The 20,910-nt window shown below is 45.9% G+C and overlaps 2 long non-coding RNA genes across 3 annotated transcripts in view; both read left to right on the top strand.

The window, feature by feature from the left end:
* The first annotated feature begins 9,254 nt into the window (after positions 1-9,254).
* On the top strand, positions 9,255-10,783 carry LOC139085255 (uncharacterized). Its single transcript, XR_011543468.1, has 2 exons — positions 9,255-10,363; positions 10,487-10,783. It is a non-coding gene; the product is annotated as an uncharacterized lncRNA (long non-coding RNA).
* A 2,058-nt stretch (positions 10,784-12,841) lies between these two features.
* Positions 12,842-20,910, top strand: part of LOC103558679 (uncharacterized) — a 37,186-nt gene continuing 29,117 nt past the window's right edge. Inside the window, exon 1 of one of the 2 annotated variants that reach the window (XR_546812.2) lies at positions 12,842-13,118. This is a non-coding gene — a long non-coding RNA (uncharacterized lncRNA). The remainder of the gene's footprint in view (positions 13,119-20,910) is intronic. The other variant, XR_011543467.1, reaches the window with a different exon arrangement.

The following is a 20,910-nucleotide window of genomic DNA, read 5'->3' as shown; positions in this document are numbered from 1 at the left end:
GAAAGCATTTCAAGGAAAAAGGCATGAACTGTATGGAATAGTCCTCTAGGTCAAATAAGATGTGACTGAGAAATGAGAATTGCCCAGTAGATTTAGCAACATGGAGGGCACTGCAGTCTTGATGAGAGCAGTTTCCATGGCATGATGAGAACAAAAGCCTGACTGGTGTGAACTTAAGAGAGAATATGTGGGATGGAATTGGAGACAGTGAGTATACACAATTCCTTCAGGAGTCTTGCACAAGGGTAGCTGGCAGGGTAAGTGGGGTCAAAAGAAAGCTTTTTAAAAAATCAACTTCATTGAGGCATAATTTACATTTAATACATTTGAAGTGTACAGTTCAATGAGTTTTGACAAATGTGTACATCCATGTAACCACAACAATCAATATATATAACACTTCCATTACCCCCAAAAATTCCCTCATGCCCCTTTATGATCAATCCCTCCCACCACCACCACCCCAATCCCTTGCCCCAGGCAACCACTGGTCTGCTTTTTGTCCCTGAGATTAGTTTTTCCTTTCTAGGATTTCATATAAATTGAATCAGACAAGGTGTACTCCTGTGTCTGGCTTCTTTTGCTCAGCATATTTTTGAGATACAGCCATGTTGCTGTATGTATCAGTAGCTCCTTCCTTTATATCGTTGAGTAGTATTCCATTGCATGGATATACCACAATTTGATTACCCATTCACTTGTTGTTGGACATTTGAGTTGTCTCTAGGTTTTGGCTATTATGATTAAAGATGTTTTAAACATTTGTATCAAGTTTTTTTGTGGGGATAAATTTCACTTCTCTTGGATAGATATCTAAGAGTCGAATTATTGGGTTGTATCATAATATATGTTTAATTTTATAAGAAATTACCAAAATGTTTTCCAAAATGACTATATAATATTACATTCTCACCAACAATGTATGAGTTCCAGTTGCTCCACAGATTTATCAACTCTTGATATTACTGTCAATCTTTAAATTGTAATGAAAGGTTTGTTTGTTTATAGAGAGCTCTGGTATACACTTTGCCCAGCTTTTCCTAATGTTACTTTCTTATAAAGCCGTAGTATGTTTATCAAAATTAAGAAATTAACATTGGTACAATACTAATAGCCCAGGTGCAATCTCTAATCAGATTTCACCAATTTTCTCACTAATGTTCTTTTCCTGTTCCAGGATGCCACATTGCTTTTAGTCATCATGTCTCAGTCTTCTCCAATCTGTGATCGTTTCTCTATCTTTCCTTGTTTTTCATGACCTTGACAGTTTTGAAGAATATTGGTCAGGTATTTTATAGAATGTCCCTCAATTTGAATTTATCTGAGGTTTTCTTATGATTCAGCTGGGGATATGGGTTTTGGGGAAACACATCCCAGAGGTGAAGTGCTCTTCTCATTAGATCATGTCGGAGGTACATGATAACAACGTGGTTTATCACTGGTGATGTCACCTTCATCACTTGATTAAGATGGTGACTGCCAGGTTTCTTCCCTATAAAGTTACTGTTTTTCCCGTTCCATTCTCTACACTTTGGAAGCCAGTCACTAGGTTCAGTTCACCATCGGGGAGAAGGGATTAAACTCCACCTCTTGGAGAGGGGAGTAGTTACATGTATTATTTGGAATTCTTCTGCAGGGGAGATTTTCTCCTTCTCTTTTATTTGTTAATTTGTTGAGTCATTTATTATAAAGAAAATATTCTTTTTAAAAGATGGAAAAATACCAGCATATTTGTAAGTTGATGGAAAGGATCCAATAGAGAGCAAAATATTGTGAGAGTTTCTTTAGTTTTTTCACCAAGTGTTGAAAAACTTTTTGACTGTTAGAATTTCTACTAGGCCTTTTCTCATGTCATTTTAAACTTCACTTTAACCCATAATTCAGTTTCCTTAGGCCCTGTTGGAGGTCAGAGGACCTGTTGAGGTCAGGGCAGTTTTCATAGATGGCCCCACCCTTGCTAAGAACTCCGTGGAACTAAGTGTCAGGTCTGGTCATCCAGCAGAAGCCTTGGTGCTTGTGGAAGGGGTCACCTCTCTCCCCAGCCCTCACCCTTCCTACCTTCTCAGCTCCTCAGCCCATAGGAGCCCAGTGCAGGATGGGGAATTCCAAGACTAGGGAAGAGCCCGTGTTTTCCTGTGGGTAGGAAAGAGCCAGACGTCTATCATGGGGAGCTGTAGCAGCTGGAGCCCTCTGGAGGGGACTGTGGGGGCTGATGATAGAATTCTCCTAGGGGAGAATTCTAGGGGAAGGAAACAGCAGATGGAGCTCCTTGGCTCCAACTCAGGATCCAGAACAGTGGGCCCTGTGTTTCTACCATCCACTCATTGGGAAGATGGAGCTCCAAGGACAATGGCCAGGGCTTGAGCCCTGGCTAGGGGCTCAGGGAAGAGGCAAATCTGAGCACCCCAGGGAAGTGGGATGATATGAATGACCTTAGAGGCGCAGGTTAGAAACTCAGGAGTAGAAGAGACAGCTGAAGAGAGGGATGCCCAGAACAGGCCCTGGAAGGGACTTTGGCCGCTGCCAGCCAGCTCACCACCCCAACTTCCACCCGCACCTCCCCAATCTCTACACATAGAGACCTCTCATCTGGTCTCCAAGTGGGGAACTCCAGGCCCACACACTCGGGCCTGCAGAGTGTGAGGGTGGTGGAGAGAGTGGTTGTGACAAAGGTGACATATCCTGGGTGGTGGCAGAAATTATCTCTAGGCATGTATTTTGCAAAGGCTAGCAGTCTCGTGTCTACATAGATGTATATATTTGTAGATGAATCAATCCACGCTCTGCCACGACACCAGAAGAACTATCACCATTAAAGGAAAGTGGTAAATTCCCTCTCATTCAGAGAATACCTCTCTCTTCTCAACCAGCTGCCCACGGGTTTCTCATCAAGATAGTAATTCATTGTACAGGGAAGGGAACTTACCATGTGGAAATTCCCACTTCCTCCTGAGAACAGTACGCACTGTGTTAACCTTGGTGAGTAAGAATCCCCCACCCCACCCCCACACCTCCCAAGGCAGCTTTTCTTTTTGGAAGCTGGCAGTCACACTAGGTCTTACCCAAAATCTTGGCCCAAGTCTGAAAAATGTCCAGGGCACACCTATTGGTCTTCCAAGCACCAATAACCTGATTGATTAGAGCAGATATTATACAGTTTTTCTTGCCCTGAGCCTCCTTCTTCTGACAGCAGAACTTTGGTTTCCCTTTGGGGCAACAGGTCTTCCCCCCTCTCAATTCAAGTGCTTCTATAGGGGCCTGAGGGTCACAAGGCCCAGGCCTGGCCCATCACAGCGGTACATCTCTCTAGCCTCAGGGATGGACACATAACCTAGGCTAAGCCAGTCAGAGTGGACTTGGGCAGGCATTGCTAGCCTTGAGTCCAAGGCAGAGCCTGCCTGAGAACAAGCTGATGCTGAGGAAAGAAAGCTAAGAGATGGACGGTCCTGCAAGCATCCTCGGAGCTCCTGGCTCCAGCTGGTCTTTTCAGTTACAGAACCAAGCAAATTTCTTTCCTTCTTTCTTTCCTTCCTCCCTCCTCCTTCTTCTTCCCCTCTCTCTCCTGTTTGTTTTGACTCAGTCCAGTCTGAGATCAGTTTTTTTCTCTTGCACTGAAATTGCTCTAACAAATACCCTAATGGCATTGCCACCTCACATGCCTGCCCACCTCAACCCCCAACTCTTTGAGAAAGGCTCAAGCTCTCGTTCTTTGAGGTTCATGAGACTACTGAACCATTGCAACCTACAGCTGCTTTCGTCCCCTAAAGTGTAAAATATGAATACATTTTTTAAATTGAATATATGTATCTTTCTATTATATAAATAATACAAAAAATTTTTCTTTAGAGAAGGGGGGAAATTCCTCATCATCCAGCTACTATGAGCATTTTAGCTTATTTCCTTACAAATGTTTCCCCACGCACATTTACATAGTTATAGCCCCAGTGCACACAAAATGTACACTGCTATTATTATCACTATCATCGTCATCACCACACAGGGATTGTCATCACCATCTGTCTCTTTCTGTGGTTTTTCAAAGTCTCCATTTTCAGTGGCTTCCCTTCGTGGAGGTAGAGTTGTTGTGAGATTGGAAAGTAAGTAAATACCTAGAACAGGGTAAACCCACTTGTTTAGGTGGAAGCTGTTACTGTAATTAACCTTTTTTTTTTATCGTTTCCGAGAATCTGGCTTTCATCACCTGGAGTGTTACACTGATGCCTGGGTCGCACCCCTAGAGATTCCGATTCAGTAGATCTGGAGTGGGTTCCAAGAATTTGTATTTCTAAGCAGTTGCCAGGTGATACTAGTGCTTAAGGTCTCAGCATGTAGGACTCACCTGGAGGTTGAAAGGTATTTGCTGTTCAGGTGGTTCATAAGCATATTCAAGTGCAAGAAGCCCAGATATAGAGGAGTCCTAACTTTCAGTTTAATAGTCATTTACTAAATACTAATTCATGCACCTGTGGTTTTTCAGAAGACTACATCTTTCTTGAGGGCCAAGTTTCCGAGGGGGTATGACCTACAGCTTCACACCTAAAGCCCCTGGGAACCCCCAATTTCACTTAACCTAAAAAAGGGAAATGTTAGTGAAGGGTTTCTTTCACTATTCTCTAATAGCCTTCGTTCAGTTGTTTAGAGGTCAAGGGGCAGGCTATGGGGATTGGAGTCTTTCAGTTCAGTTTCATCTTTATTGAGTGTTGGGGACTATGTCGGGGGATGCAATGATGAGTAAAACATGGTTCCTGTCCTCTAGGAGCTGACCGCCAATGGAAAGATGAACACAAAATAAATAAATGCTATGTAACCTGAGAAAGAGCAAGGGGAGAGGAAGGCAGGGTTCCCTGGGAGCCCGGAGAAGGGGCACTCAGCTGGCCCTGAGGGATCGGGAGGCTGAGCTGAGTATGAGTTGGCAGTTAGCCAGGCGAAGGAAGGTGGGAAGGGCATCCATGGCAAAAGGAACAACAAAGGCAAAGGCAAGGAGATGTGAAATCTCCTGGTGTTACTAGGTGTAGGATGGTGCGAAATGGACCTGGAGAGTGGGGTGGGTCAGGCCCCGCAATTTCAGCTGGAAGGACAATGTGACACCTCTCATATCTCTCCCACTATAGGACCATTTGAGGATTTTCATCCAGTCCACTAAGTGGAATGATTGGTTTCTCTGATTGCTCTCAATTTCACCTCAAAGACAACACACTTGGTCAATAATTTCCCAAGCCTGGTTTAGGCCTGGCCACCACAAGGCCCCATCAAGAGCTCCTGCAGCTGGAACCACATGTCTGTCTAAAAGTAAGGACAATGTTACTAGATTGGGTTGCTAGTAAAAGAGAATCAAATAGCAGTGGCTTAAATGAAATAAGGCATATTTTCTCTAGAAAGCAGTCCAGGGTTCATCTAGGGGACCCATGGCCAAACTCAAGCACTTCCAGCATTTCAATCCACCATCCTTTACTGTCTTGCTATTCAAAACATGGCCTGAGACCCAGCAATGTCAGCATCACTGGGATCTTGTTAGAAACACAGAATGGGGCCTACTCCAGACCTACTGATCCATGGTCAGCATCTTAACAATCTCCAAGTGATTTATTTGAATACCCGTAGTTGAAAAAGTTGGCTTTATTGCTCATTGCAGCCAAGGAGACTGCATACCCTGGGGAGCTGTGGACCATCTCAGTAAAACAGTATTTGAAAAGACTTGTAGGACTTGGGTTTTGGTTAGGTGAATTTGTTGGGGTGGGAGTTGTCCAAGGAAGCATGGGTTTGCTCTGGATTGGATGCTGTCAGGAAACAGGACAACTCTATGACTGGGTGTCTTAGTACATCTTTATCTATAAGGAAGGCAGACCAAATGGAGGCTAAAGTTGTAGTAATTGGTAAAGAAGCATCTGTCACTCATATTAGCCAGGAGAGGGAGTTATTTAGTATTTTGTGGTTGTTTTTGTCTGTGCTTAGACAAAGTTATAAGGGGTCTGTTTTGACTCACTTCATCACAGTCGCAGAGTGACCTTGTCTGATGTTGGTGTTCTGTGAAATTGTTTATGTCTAACAAGAGAACATCTAGGTCAACTTCTAGCAAGACTAAGGCCTAGCTGAAAGTGTCAGGCCAGTTTCCAGATGTCAGGGGCTGCTTTTTCCTATCTCAACATTAAAGACTGAGAGTCAATGTTTTAGTTTATGGCTTCCTTTTTCAAGGTTGCCTTGAGGTCCAATATAGTTGCTAGAGCTCCAGTTATCACATTAATTTCCAGGAGCAGGAACAGGGCAGGGGAGGGTGGAGATCACATTTCCCAGCTCCCTCTAAGAAGTTAAGGAAGCCCCATCCAACTCCTTGCATTTATGCCTCACTGGCTGTCCCTAGTTTCAAGAGAATTGGGAAATAGTCTTTTAGCTGAATGTGTTGCTGCCCCTCCCCAAATCAGGCAATTTCAGTAAGGCATAAGGGGAAATTGGGTACAGAGTAGGCTACTGGCAGTCTCTCTCAGACAGGGCAGCCAGGGCTCAGGAATGGGGAAATTCCAGGCCCTGGGGGGTGGTGAGATTTTATCTCCTCCTCCTTATCAATATTTAACATTCCTGCAACCAGAGTTGGCCCGAACCTTCACAGTAAAAAAGAATAAACCTGTCTCCAAGGTTTGCAAGGAATTCTTGTAAGGTAGAATTTGCTTCTCAAGTTTTCCATACCACTGGCTGGGTGAGCAGGAGTGACATAAATATACAAGTCAGAACTGCCCCCACAGCCACAGGTGGGAGAGCTATTGGGACAAGAAAGGAGTGTCTGTGGGAAGAGTTGGTTTGCTCCCTTAGAAGGTTTATTCCATAAACCAGCACAACGGCTGGGAATCCCAAAGGTTACCAGCCTGTGTATGCAGAAGGGTCATACGTGCCTAATTCACAATGACTCACCCCACCACACACATAACCACCAACTCAAGTAGAACTTCACTCCCTTCAAAGTGTCCCCTAGTCATTTTCTGGAAGCCCCCAGAGGGACCTCTCACATGTGCCTCTTAGTAGTGTGCCAGTTACCAGGTTCATTGCCTCATTTAACACAAATGTATTGAGCACCTTCGAGATGCCAGGTCCTGTGCCAGACACCAATGTCAGCGAGAGAGACACATCACTGACTGTATGGAGCTGACACCTTATTGGAGGAAGACGCAAAAATCGGATGGGTATATATAGTTATAAATTGTGGAAATGCTATGATTAAAAAAATCTGCTAGTGACCAACAAAGGTAAGGTCTTCCTTAAAAAGACCCCAAGTATCCCAATGTGTTCCTGCTTCAAGGCGCAAGTGCTGTTCTTTCTGCCAGGAGCAAGTTTTCCCCTGCACATCCCCATGACTCATTCCTCATCCCTTCAGGTCTTTGTTCAAATGTCACCTTCTCAATGACACCTTCCCTGATGCCACTCCCACCCCCTGCACTCTCTAGTTCCCGTCCTTGCTCTGTCTTCTCCACAGTTTTACCATCTAACATCTGATATATTGGTTTATTGATGGTCTCCTCTCTCTTCCACTAAAACTTGGTTCCATAGAGATCGGAGTTTCTGTCTGTTTTGTCACTGCTGTGTCCCCAGTGTCTAAAAACAGTATATGATATGACTTCAGTGACTGTGTGTTGAGTGAATGAGTAAGCACAGGAAGAGGACAGTCAGGAAGGGCCCCTGGGGCCATGATGAAGAGCTGGCCTTTTCCTCTTTGGGAAGTTGGTGAAGCAAGTTCAAAGGTGATTTGATGTATGTTTTATCACTACTCTGGCTATTTTGGGCAGAATGGCTTGGAAAGAGCCAAGTGTGGAATTGGGAGAGGCAAACAATGTGGGAGGCCGTTGCAGTGGCTAAGGCAAAGAAATCGGTGCCTGGATAAATCAGCTGGATACAGTGCTGGTGTAAAGAGAGCAGGTTAAGAGACATTTTGGTGGTGGACTGGACAAGACTCTGAATTGTGCTGAATAGGAAAGGTATGGGAAAGAAGTCAAAACTGACCCTTAGAATTCTGGCCTCTGCCACTTGAGACAGGGCAGATGGGAGGAAGAACAGGAATGGGGGAAGTCAAGAGTTTCCCTTTGGATGTGTTTTCCCCCTCTTGCTCTGCCCCTCAAGCAGCTTGTGGCCAGAGTCTCAGCACTGCCACCATGGAAGGCCTGTGGCTATGCAAGGTAGGGGCTTGAGACCCACCAGGGCAGCCAGTCCTTGAGGAGCCCGAGCAATGCTGGGTTCCATTCAGACGGGGGATGTGCCTACCCCGACCTCTGGGCCACACTTTGCCCAAGCCACTCTGGCCATCGCCCTCTAAGGTCCAGGACCTCAGCCTAGTCCATGCGGATAGCGGGGGAGCAGACACCGCCTGCTCCTGCACTGTCCCATTCCCTCTCTCATCTGCAGCACCCCTTGCTCCAACCCAGCCCACCCAGCTCAACTGACTGAAGAGACTGCACATGCCAGTGTTCCAGGGGTGAAATGCAAATAATGAACAAGCAGTATAGCAAGCGCACCGCCAATCAGAACAGACACCTGGCCCATCAGCTTGGAAGCTGTCCAGATAGCTATCAGCACCCCTAGGCAACCCTCATCCAACACCTACCGTCCACCAGCACACCTGGAAGGAGCAGGGAGAGCTTACCAGAGGCTCAGGCCCTCCCCAGAGCCTTGAACCCTGTGGGGAACAGACACTCCAAGGGCCCAGCCATCAGCCTTCTCCAAGGGCTCTGTCCCCAGTTCCAAGGGGACCAAGAGAGGCCTCTGATGGCCTCGCATGCCACAAAACTGAGTCCAGTCTCCTCAAGGTTTGCATATTCTCACTTTCTCCACTTTCTTTCCTGCCCCTTCCTTCCATTCCCCAGATGTGCTCCAGTCCCATCCCCACCTCTCCGCCCCACTCCACCTCCTCCATAAAGTCACCCCTGGCTCCTTCTTCTTTGTCTGTGTTTCTCCTTTGGGCTCTTTGGCATCTGTGTTGGGTTTTTTTATTTTTTTTGAGGGAGATTAGCCCTGAGCTAACTGCTACCAATCCTCCTCTTTTTGCTGACGAAGACTGGCCTTGAGCTAACATCTGTGCCCATCTTCCTCTACTTTATATGTGGGATACCTACCACAGCATGGCTTGCCACGCGGTGCCGTGTCCCCACCCGGGATCTGAACCGGCAAACCCCGGGCTGCCAAAGCGGAACATGCACACTTAACCACTGCGCCACGGCCGGCCCCCAGCATCTTTATTGTTATTTCAGTGTTTGGGGCTATGTGTTTCATCTCCTGGCTTTTTCATTCCTACAGGCTGGAGAGTATGTCTTATGTTCCTACAGAGCGGTGTGGGCAAGCACAGACTTTGCAGCAGACAGAACGTGCATTCAGGTCCTACCTGCTGCTAAGTGGCCTTGAGCGAGGAACCTAACTTCTCTATGCCTCATCGATAAATGAGGATACTCACGCTTACTTGAGAGGTTCCTGGGAGGGTTAAATAAAACCCTGTTTGCAAAGCACCCAGCTCTGTCTGGTGAGCAGTAGGGACTCCACAGATGTCAGCTGTTATTCTACTATGACGAGTCTCCACAATACTCAACATGACACCAGGCATTCCTTAAGTGCACAGTAAGGGCTCAGTGGCTCAATGGGCTGGATCTCTGTCTTCAGTTGCCTCATGTGAGTTATGCAGTAGGGCATTTGTTTCCATTTTTCTATGAACTTGCCTCATATCTGCAGGACTGGAGAAGTACAAGGCTGATCTTTCATTTCCTCAGAGCCTGAGCTGGCAAAGAGACAGCAGGTCAAGTTCAGGGATAAGTAGAGGAATTGATGCTGGGCCCTACTCAAGGGGTGAAGAGAACTTTTCTCACAAAAATTTTCACTATTCATCCCACTCTTTTCCTCATAGACATCCCTGAAGCAGAGGCAGAAGACAGATTCTAGAACACTCTTTGATGATCTCTCAGGTGCCATGTGCCCTGCAGCAGTGATTGAGGCTCTGTCAGAGAGTGGTGAGCTTCTCTGTGATATGTGGTCATCATGACACCTCCCTATTGACCCTGTCCTGGGATCCAGGTCCTGGACCAGCCATGTTATGTACCAATGTCTCCTGTCATCCGCATGATAACTCCATTCTATAGGTGAGGAAACTGAGGCTTGGCAAAGCTAAGTAACTTACTTAAGGTCACACAGCTGGTAAATAGCAAAACCAAGATGTCCACCCTGTTTGACCTGTCCCAGCCCACATTCCTGCCACTGTGCCACTCCCCTTTGTAATGGGGCAAGCATTGGCCTGGAATTCAAGATTCCAGCTCTGAGCCAAGTGATGGACTTTCCTGATGGACCTCCGCTTTATCACTTTGTAAATGGAAGGAGGAGAGGCCACCCTCCCACTGCCCAGGTAAGAGTTTTTTTGTAGGGGGATTGGTCAGGAAGAGACTAAAGAGTGAAAATAACTTTTTTTAAATTTGTAGCTAACCAGATTCTCTCTTGCAGTAATTTATATCCATTTCCTCTAATCCAGGCAACTCTGAATATGAGAAGAGCAGTCAGCCATTTGAAGAGTGCTATTTAACTCATTACAGAGAACAATCCTTTTGAATCTATGAGAATTTTCTGGAAGTCACATGTCATTTTCACTTTCACCTATTAAAACCGAAGCTTACATTCAGCTTTTTTAAAAGCTTTCCTGTGCAGAGGCGGCCAGCAGCCAGCGGCACAGGCTGGGTCTCCGGCCTGTGCTGAAGGTCAACCCTCTCTGGAATCATAAACCAGCTCAGCAAGCTACAGTCTTGGGCTCAAACCTGAACTTACTTTGAAAGAAAGAAAGACCTGCAAAAAGGTCACAATGAACCAATAGAAAATATTCAATGGCTCTCATTATCTTGACTCAATGTAGGGTTGGGGGGCGATGTAGCACATCCTAAGAGCCCAGCGAGGAATAAACTGAGCCGTGAGGAAATGGAGTTCCTGGGCTGGAGTGGAGCCCAAGGCCTGGATGAGATCCCTTACCACATCTGCTTCCCTCATAAGGGATCCTTAACTCCCAGGCTCTGCCAGGTGGAAGCCAAACCAGCCCTGGGCCAGGAGCCAGAGCAAGGACTTACCTGGAAGGGACATCTGCTAAGCTCTTTGAAACAAATGCAAAAGCTGCTATTTTAATGATCATAAATTCCTATAGCAGGTTCCCCCAGTACCCTGGCTACCATATTAGCAGAATCATTTTTCAATTTACTGGGTACAGAGGAGACTCAGTGCCCACGGCCAAGCAGAGGGTGTGTGTGTGTATGTGTGTGTGTGTGTGTGTATGTGTGTGTGTATGTGTATACACGTCTGCATTTTTCAGGAGTGAGGATATTTGCATAACAGGTATCTTTGCAGATACCAGACAAACAGGAAGTTTCAGAACCTATGCCATTTCCTTTCACTGTGAATCAGCAGCCTCTTTCTTCTCATACAGAAATGATGAAATCACAGGGTATGGCCCCGGAATGTGAAGACCAGGAGAAGAGCACAAAGCCTTCATAGTCACCTTCTTTGGTGGGTGGCTTCCCTGGACACTCACCCATAGCTGCCCTCCTTGGGCCATCGCTCTCCACCTTCCCAGCTTCTTAGAGTGCTTCAAGAGATGTTTGACACCAGCCCTAAACACATTAGCAAACAGCCTCTAGTCACACAACACGTTACCTCAGTGCTGGTGATGAGGCCCAGCCACAAGGCTAGGGGGAACCCCCACCTCCTAGTTCCTGGCCCCAGGTTTGCATCACAGAGAGGCCCTGCCGAGTAATGAGCACGCCCTGATCTTGGCACCAGAATACCTGGTTCAGACCCCTGCTCTATCCAGAGAGACCTTGAGCAAGCTGCTTTCCCTCTGAGCCTTGGTTTCCCTGTTAGTTAAATGGGCTGATAATGGCTCCCTGCAGATCTGGGGCTAATAATGCATGTGAAGGGCGGGGAATTTAAAGCAGCAATAAAAGCACAGGCTCTGGAGTCAGATACCTGTGTTCAAAACCCAGCTCCATTGTGTACTGGCTGTTGGACTTTGGGCAGATTACCTGTTTTCCAAGTCTTAATTTGACCATCTGTAAAATGGAGATGATAAGAATATCTACTTGCCAGTCTATTGAGAGAGTTAAATGATACATCTCTTAGCACTGAGCACAGTGTCTGGCTCAAAGAAAACTCAACAATGTGAACCAGTTTTCCCACCGCCTCCTCCCTCCTTCCCCACCCAAAATTGCAAGATCCATGAGGTAGGGACCACTGCTGATCTTCAGCAGTGAGTGCCCAGCACCTGGTTTGGCCCTAATAAGGCTTGATAACTCAGTTGAGTGAATGAATGGATGTTCCTAGTTCATAGCAGGTGCTGAAGAAATATATCTATATAAAATAAATTTATATGAAAGCCACAGGCCAAATCATGCTGTCTCTGTTTTTGAAATTTCTAAAAGGACGGCAGTATAGAATAATGATTACAAACATCACAGGCTTAGCAGTCAGATCTGGCATGTCCTTTAACTTCTCTCAGCCTCTCTTTCCTGATCTGTAAAATGGGCACAATTGGTAGCAACTCACCCATGCTGGGTTGTTTCAGGGTTAAATGAGATAATGCATGCAAAGCACCTAACATAGCACTCTGCACATAATAAGCATGTGGAAGAAGGTATCAGCTAAATCCCAGTTTCATGACCCTAGAAGAAGATAATACAAAGACTTGACTTTTTTCCCAAGAGGACAAGCCTTGGTACTGGCATCCCTCATGCCTCGTTGCTCTTGGTTCCCTCCTTCCCAACAGTATCCCTCTCCCTCCTTAGGCCTAGTGGTCTGTTCTTGTTGAAGAACTGGAGCTTCTGAGGCCCATCTCCCCCACCTCCTGCAGAGCCCACTCCCCGCTGACCTCACCCTACTGCACAGAAGTACAGGGATGCAGGAGCCTTGTTTCTGCAAGGAAGACAGCACGCTCGCCCAGGCGTTTACTCTGAAGCATGAGTGTTCAGCTCTGTCTTCATGTCGTCTCTGCCACAGTAGTGCTCACTGGCCACTCCTCCAGGAGTAACTCCGGGACACAGTGGACACACAGGCTCAGCACCAAGGTCTAGAGTCAGACAGCCTGACTTTTCATCCAGGCTCTGCTCAGACAAGCTGTTTGATCTCAGGTAAGTCTGCTATCCTTTCTCGACCTCAATTTCCTAATCTATAAAATGGGAACCAATGGTAGTACCCAGGGCTGATATTGAAAACATTTAATAACCAGCTTTGCACTAACCTCTTAAATGAATGTCAGCCAGCACCAGGGTATACTTGCAAATATTATCTCTGCTAATTTCTATTGCAGAGGGTGTTATGGTTTTAGACACATTGTAAACACCCTAAACATTAGCCACTAGTTTTACTATTTTTATGTTCAGCTCATGTCACACAGTTCCTGGCACAGCCCCCAGTGGAGAGACCTTCAGAGAAGTGGTGGCTCTAGACAAACCTTGTCTTCATTCTCTCCCAGGTTAACTAAGGCCCTCCTGCCTCTCTTTGCTCACCACAAAGTCACAAAAATGCTGGGGGTGGGATGGGACCTTGGGCTCATCTGCCTGAAGTGAATCAGAGTGCATCCCTATGTGACCCATGGGTAGGAGCTCTTTTTCCCTGTGAACACTCTTTGCAAATCTTCATCGCAGCAACATAAGAGCCAATACCTGGAGGCCCAGTCACTGAGTGTATATTTACAGTACAAACCAAGCCAGTGTGTGGCTAACATATCACACACTGGCACCCCTTGCATTGTCTGGAAGGAACAATCCAGTAATGTTTATTGTGCATGTACCACCGGACAATTTCTGTGTCAGAGGCCAGAGTTGCTTTCCCTCATGTTATCACTCCTTGGACCAGTTTTTTAAAAAGGGTTCCTAGGGCATTCCAAGCATGGAGGCAGCCCTCCACAGCAGCAGGAGCTTAAGTTCAGTCATCCGCAGTTGTGCTTCCTGCGCCCCAACAATACAAAGCCAAAAATAGCAGGGACGCTGGGCCCAGCTGCCCAGAGACCGGAGGTCATCTCTACCCCCAGGGAGAGACTGCTAGAGTCCACATCTACTAAGAGCCAGGACAGCCAGTCACCCTGGAGGCCTGTGATCCCCTGCCTGGGCTTTGACAGCCTGCTGGGCCCCTGTTGTGAAGATTAAAAGCAGCCATCTCTCTCCGGCAGACCTGGCAGTCCATCTATGTACTGGGCTGCGTATCTATGAAGTGCTTTCTTGTCATCTTGTGAAAAATGCTCCTGCTGGAGTGAGTGTGGAAGCTGGCCAGGGAGGAAGATGACTGCACCTCAGAGCATGGCTCTGGAAATGTAACCTAGGTGATGGCTGCTCCATCAAAGCCAAATAACAGAATACACACCCAAATGGGATTTTCTGATAACTGTTAGATCAGTGAACTTTTTTTTTTAGAACTGCAACCTTTGTGAATAGAACCCAGCAGGAATTCACCCATGAGTTTTCAAGCATCTAGATCTGTCCTTTGCTATGTCGTGACTATGAACAATGCAACATAACATGGTAATCATAAACCTACCATTTCTTGTCTGTAAACTATGCTCATATCTCTAGCAGGTATTTATATGTATTCTCTCCTTTGATGTATTCCTTGCCAAAAACCCATGATAAAAAATGATAGTAACAATTATTATTATAGTAATTATACTTCTAGTTATAATAGATTATTATATTTAATAAAATAGATTTTATTTTAATAAATAAAACATTTATTAAACTTTTTCAACATGCCAGGCATTGTGCTCATTGTCTTATAACTAACATCTCATTTGTTCCTCTAGGAGCCCCATAAAGCAAGAACTGTTATGAGCCCATTTCACAGATGAGTAAGGGGAGACCTGGGACTTCGGCCCAGATCCACTGCACCCAGGGCCTGTGAGCTTCCCCACTGCACCCTCTGGCCTCCCTTCTCAGCCCTGCTGCTTCTCACTCGTCTCCTGCCGGGGGAGACAAGGTCCAGAGGGAGGCAAGGTCCATGGGGCTGAGGAACTCATGGCCAGAGTGTGGGCGGCTGAATCAGCCAAACTCCAGAATGCAAACCCACCTGGCTTTCTGGGGCTGGCATCCCACTGCCTCCCTGTCAGTCAGTGCGGATGCATGGTAACTCTCCCGTTAGCACAAACAAAAAAATCAGGATGACTTCTGAAGCTCTGTGACGGCCCTGGTTTAGCCACTCGAACTATTAAATTTAGGCTTTGGGGACTGAAGTTAGAAGACCGAGGACTGGATAACATTAGCAGAAAGTACAGAGTTCCTGTATACTTCCTCCCTCCCCTCGTCAGTTTCCTCTATTATTAACACCTTGTATTAGGGTGGTACATTTGTTACAATTGATGAACCAATATTGATACATTATTACTAACTAAAGTCCGTAGTTTACATCAAGGTTCACTCTTGGTGTTGTACATTCTATAGGTTTTGACAAATGTCTTCAACACAAAAGTCCTGGTTCACGCCTCCTTCAGAGCAGGGAAATAACTGTATGGCTTTCACAACCAGTTAAAATTCAGTACTGCTGAGTGTACACAAAGATGTCATTTATGTCAAGCTAAATAGTTTAGAATGTCAACAGAATTTGAAAGTAAAATTTTGGAATAATTCTGGAGTATAATCGAATTTGTACGACTATTACGATGTTGTATGATGTTATTAGATTCTTGAATTTTAATATATTCCATTTCTTTTTCTTCCTTGAATGCTGTTTTTCTTATTGAATTATTCCTTCCTCTACTTAGCATGCATACCTCTGCTTTGGAAAATCACACTCATACTTTATTAGCTCAACAGGGCAGGAGGCAGGCCTTATTTGTCTTTGTAACACCTAAGTATTTATTGAATGAATATTTTGGAGAAACGTATCTTGTTTTTTCCCTCCAGTTTGAAAATGTCTTTCCATTGAGTCAGTCTTTACAGATGGAGTACAGATATGTACTCGTGAATATCACTGGAATGTTATTAACATACAGATTTAACATGTATTTAAATGTACTGTTTACTTCCCCGGGTCACAAAGTCTTGGAGGAGATAACAAAGGGCATGAGTTCACTCTCAAGGGTGTGTCCCTGGGGTTCCAAGCCCCCCTGTCTCAGGCCTTTCTCACAAGGTCTTAGATGAGCCTGTTGCTGCTGCTGTCAGGGTCCTTTACACACTGTCCCTTGGGTCCTCGCTAAGGCCAGCTGCTCCTGATCCCTTTAATGGTCTCTGCATTCACACTCACCAGTGGTGCCTCTCGGGAACCAATTTATAGAGGCCCTGGTGCCTTGGACCACTGGTACTGTGCACCTCCGTAAGATGATGGCTCTTCCCTGGGTTTTCAGTTTTATCAAACTCCTCAAAGGAAGAAGAAGGAAGGAAGACTCTTTGTATTTAATTTGTTTGACTGATTTGTTTGATTAACCTCTGGTTCCTTCCACTGAAGAAACAGAGCCTAGTTTTCGGAGAGCATTTTGAATGACTGTCACACTCAAAGTCACTCCTCCTACTGTCCCAGGTGTGACCCAAGAGGAGCCCTGCTAGCTAAGACCTTCCTCCCATCTCATAGAGGGACAGCCCACCCCTCCCTGCTTTGATCAGGAGTCCTAATTCTAGTGTCCCAGGTCTTGACCATCAGTTCAGTGTTCTCTACCTCTTTTCTCCAGAAGCGCTAGGAATGAGCTCTCAAGAAAAGCAAAGTTTCTGTGGCCCTCCCTCCCATTCCAGAATTCCTGTGGTGGGCAAGCTGAATTGGCCCTGCTTTTGTTAGGGTAGGATGAACCACTGTAACAACTAGACCCCAAAATGCATTGACTCAAATACAATAGAAGTGTATTTCTAGCTTGTGTAATGTTCTAGGTTGGATGTTCCAGGTCAGCAGGTGGCTATGCTGCATGGCAATTCAGTGACCCAGGCGCCTCCCAACTGTGGCTGCATCATTCCCAAGGGCCTTGAGCCAGTGTAAGGGGAACAAGAACATAGAGAAAGCATGTTGCTGTCTCTAAAGCTCCTCACACTCCATCGGCTGGAATTCAGTCTTATGGCCCCCCAACCTGCAAGATGGGCTGGGAAATACTACCTAGCTCTCACCCAGCAAGAAGAGGAGATAGATTTTGGTGGAAAGCCCACAGCCCCTACCACAGAACCCATTCTTCTTCTTCCCAAGTCTACCCTCCCTTACCTTCCTGTTCTTGCCTCATCTGTCACCCTTGCTATATGACATATTGAGAATTTTATAATTCAGGAACTAATATAATCGAGAGACAGCCACCTCCTGCTTCTAAGGAGCAGACAATAGAATTTCACAGAGGACTAATTATTGCTGTCTTCATAACACACGCCATATCCCAGTGCTGGTCTGCGTTAGCGTTCTTTGAGTTTTTGTTTGTTTTAAAATGTATTGTCTGTGCTGTTATTCATTATCCCCAGCCCTCACTAATGTGTACCAGCTCCAGGGGAAATATAAACTAAATGTTAGCAAACATCTTCCCTGAGCACAAATGCATTTCAGAGCTTTGAGCTTAATATCAGTCTTATGATGTTAATCTTTGGATAAGTTCTTAGGATCCCATTCAGACACATTTGCCTTAGTTAATAAAAAGCAGGAGCAGACTTGGGGTTATAGCCCTTGACACAAGGGACCTGTAGCTTCTACACCCACTCCAGTTGAGGCTGGTTCCTCCCATCTATCAACAAACAAGAGAAGTCAAGTTGATTTAGCGGGGCTTTGGACATTTATTGGGTGCCCAGTGAGATAATGTGAACTTTTGGCTTAGAGATGGGGGAGGGCCAATGGGAGAAGGGGGGATCAAATGTGGTGGCATCTCCAGAAACTGTAGTGGTCCATGGGAATTGTCTAACTGGAGGTAGCCATCTGCCTTATGGTGAGAGACTCCCCAATTTTTTATCATGTCATATTCCCCTTTCTCTTCCTAATTGTTCTCATTGTGAGTACATCCCAGCCAGAGCCTGCCTTCTGCTGTTAATCCACTGGCTGGCCTCAGCTTGTCTTGACACCTATCCCTCAGGGTCTCAGGGCTTAAGATCTTGCTGGTACTCTTTGGTGTGTGACTTTGGTAAGCCCCCCATTTCCAGGTACAGCCCTCTCCATCTTGACAGTCCCCTGTCGGTATCTCTCCCCTAGTTCCCCATGAGAACCTCCTGCTGCCCCTCCCCCAGGCTGGCCCTCGTGGGAGGCAGTGCCTGGACTGCTTTCTGCATACTGTGACCCAAGGGTTTGGACACCTCTAGGTGCCATCCTCCTCCTCGGCCCCTATCTCCATCTGCAATCTGCAGTGCAGTCAGTCCTTCTAGCCCAAGACCCCCTATAACTGTGCTCCTCCTCCCTGCACAGCCAGAGGGCTCCTATGTGCTGCCTGACATTGGAGCCTGCACAAGCAGTGAGGATCATTCCCACCTCAGAACTTCCTTCCTGCTGTTTTCCCAGCCTGGAATTCCTGATCTGTCCCTTTCCGTCTAGGCTTATCTTGTCCTCACTGCTCCTACTCCCACGTGGAGCCTCCTCTGATGAGCCCACAGGGGATTTCTTGAGCTCTGCCTCATTCAGGACCCCTGGATCAGGGTAGCTATTACCAGGCCCAGGTGAGTAAACCTTAAGCAGAGTCCCCCATTAGGGCAAAAGCTCTAGATTTTCTGTGGGATGAATCTACTGGAATTGTGCTGGAGGCAATAAACTTCCCTTCTCTGTTAGTTAATAGAAGCTTTTAGCCACAAAGGGGAGGGGGCACACTTTGTCCTTGTAGTGGTGGAGAATGTAGAAATACCAGGTGAATCCACTCTCTGGTAGCCGTGGTCAAAAAAGAGTGAGTACTTCCTTGTTTTGTGGATATAGTGTGGCCTTAGGAAGTTTGGGTGAAGTTTTTATCCCAGATGTCTCTAGAGGTGAAAGTGTCTCCAGGTGTGCATCCAGGTGTGGATCTTGGACCACCTGCTTCAGAACCACCAGTGGCACTTGTTAAAATGCAGATTCCCAGTCTTCTCCCCCAAGACCTAGTGAACAGGAACCTCTGAATGTGGGGCCTGGGAATCTGCATCTTTCTCAGGCACTGTCTCCGTTGCTTGGCTGTGGTCTGTGGTCAGCTGTTTGGCACAGGTTGCTGTCACCTTAGCCCTTCCACCACGAGGGCCTTCCAGCATAACCTGGGAGTCCTGGAGCCTCCTGCCTCAGTATCAGAGACCTGATGGACCCACCTCATCGTTCCAGGCCAAGTTTCACCCCTGGTTTTGGCACACTGTCCTATACCATATTGCCTAAGTGGGCATTCTATGAACGTTTGTTGAACTGAACTAGTACCCTTGAGGGCAAGGCCTTGCCTTCTCTGTTTCCTTGGGGTCACCTCCTGGCACATGATAAGTATTCACTCTACCCCTGACAGTAGGTTGACCGAAGAGGTCACAGATCCAGCCACATCTGCAAAAAGAGACAGGAGAGGAAACAGCAGCTTTAGTTTAATGCCATCCTCCCTGCTCCTCAGGATGTTTCTAGAGAAAGAAGCTGTTTTGTTCATGTTCACAATCCACAGATTCTCAGCTGTGCGGCTAACCCTTCACTATTTTTAAAAAAGAAACACTGCAGAACAGGAATTGTACAGGTTATCAGTGCAGTAAGATTCTATTCAGGGGAGTTGGGGAAGTTGTAGCAGAAAGGGGGACCTTGAAGAGTTTGGAAGATTAGGATAGATGGAGAAGAGGTGGGGAGGGTCCCCAGGCTAGGAAACCACCCAGAGGTCAAAATTAGCTTGACATGGATCTGAGGGCAGACAGAAGGCAGCCTACTTCCCTACCAAGCCAGCCCTCTGCAGGCTCCAGGTCCGACATGGGGAGACCCATCTCATGCAGCCTCAGTCTCAGTCTCTTCAACATCACCAGAAGTCCTATTTATCGTTAACCGACAGTGGCATCACCACTGCTCCTTTCAGCAGACAAATGAGGAGGGCCCACTTTTGACACCCCGACTACATTACACCCAGAATAACAATGAGCTGAATCATTAGCTGAATCAGTAGCAATTAGTTGCTACTAATTGCTTAGTCTAAAACTGTTTTCAAGTGCAAGGTGAAGAGAGATTACCAAAAATGAAAATACCGTTTTTGCTTGTACATAGTATCTTTCACAGCACTCCTTGTATAAAAAAAGCAACTATGGCCTTTTAGACCAATGGTGCCTAATGTGGATGGTTACCAAAGATCACCTGGTGAACTTCTAAAAATTATTCCTAGGTCCATCTCAGATCAGTGTTAAATCAGGACTTCTAAGAAGGGAGCTGGGTTATCCATATTTTTAAGACTCCCCGTGATATTTTCATGAACAGTCATGTTTGGAAACAGTGCCCTAGACATTTCAACATGCCTCAACTTTCCTTCGTATATTCCTTTGGTCGAGTACGAATCCTAGGACTCCCTCTTCACTACTCTTTCCACCTAACTCCATTAGTTATTCTTCTTCCCAACCAACGAGAAATTTCAAACTGCAGAAAAGTTGAAAGACCTCTACTGCAGTCACTTGTGTACCCTCTACCTAGATTCTACATTTAACATTTCGTTACATTTGCTTTATCTCATATCTATTCATCCATCTATCCAAACATCCCTCCATCTTATTTTTTTATGCATTTCTAAGAGAGCTACAGATCTCAATATCCCTCACCTGTAAACATTTTAGATTGCGTATCATTAATTAAGTTCAATATTTGTGGATAGTTCTTTTTTTCATATAAAATTTTACAAAAACTAAAATGTGCAAGTCATAAGTGTACCAATCAATGTGTTTTGACAAATGTCTATCCCTGTGTAACCCAAACCCTCATCAAGATACAGAATATTTCCGTTACCTTGCTGACTACCTCTTTCCCTCTCAATCTCCATCCCCATTTTGAGAACAACTACTATTCTGATTTTTTTCACCTTAGATTAGT

The sequence above is a fragment of the Equus przewalskii genome, chromosome 8 (assembly GCF_037783145.1).
Source record: "Equus przewalskii isolate Varuska chromosome 8, EquPr2, whole genome shotgun sequence".
Lineage (NCBI taxonomy): Eukaryota > Metazoa > Chordata > Mammalia > Perissodactyla > Equidae > Equus > Equus przewalskii.
This window is presented reverse-complemented; position numbering and strand designations above follow the sequence as displayed.